A 722-nucleotide genomic window follows, 5' to 3' on the forward strand; every position below is an offset into this window, starting at 1 on the left:
AAATAAAGGAAAAGAGCATTAATTGTAGTGCCTCACAAGAGAAAATGTTCCTTACCATCAGAGTCAATGGGAGTATCCCCTCAGAACTTTTCTGGTTAACATTTTGCCCCAAGGCTGACCCTTCTAGATGTGTCCATCACCCTGCATGGTTCTGGCTGGGACAGACATTCTCTCTCCCTGACCACCTTTCTGGTGGGTATGGGAGGAGGCTGTGAGAGAGACGTGTGGGAGGTCGGTCCAGCTCTGCTTGGCCACCGGGTGGTTGTACTTGGAGGACTCTGTCGAGCTGGAATTAAACTTGAAGTAGAGCTTGCTTCTCAGCACATAGACTGAAATTGGAATGATACACAGAAGATTAGTATGGCTCCTGTGCAAGGCTGACATGCAAATTCATGAAGCATTTCATATTTTATTTAAAAATAAAAAATAATAGGGGCGCCTGGGTGGCTCAGTCGGTTAGGCGTCTGCCTTCGGCTCAGGTCCTGGGATCGCGTCCCGTGTCGGGCTCCTGCTCGCAGAGAGAGTGCTTCCCCCTCTGCTCGTGCTTGTTCTCTCTTCTCTCTCTCAAATAAATAAATAAGATATTAAAAAAATAAAAAATAATAAACTTGAAGCAAAAGCTGGGGTACCTGAGAAGACAGAGGCCAAGGTGAGCAGGCTACACGGACTGGCCCTAAAGGAGCATCAGGAGCAGCCAAGGGCTTCAAGCGAGCCCATGACCC

General features: G+C 48.1%; 1 non-coding gene across 1 annotated transcript; it reads left to right on the forward strand.

Annotated features, from left to right (window-relative positions):
• The first annotated feature begins 306 nt into the window (after positions 1–306).
• Positions 307–412, forward strand: LOC114198729 (U6 spliceosomal RNA). The gene has a single exon (XR_003607162.1). It is a non-coding gene; the product is annotated as a U6 spliceosomal RNA (small nuclear RNA).
• Positions 413–722: the final 310 nt, after the last annotated feature.

The sequence above is a fragment of the Eumetopias jubatus genome, unplaced genomic scaffold, assembly GCF_037043125.1.
Source record: "Eumetopias jubatus isolate StellerSeaLion01/CBP00866 unplaced genomic scaffold, mEumJub1_p1.0 scaffold_12, whole genome shotgun sequence".
Classification (NCBI taxonomy): domain Eukaryota; kingdom Metazoa; phylum Chordata; class Mammalia; order Carnivora; family Otariidae; genus Eumetopias; species Eumetopias jubatus.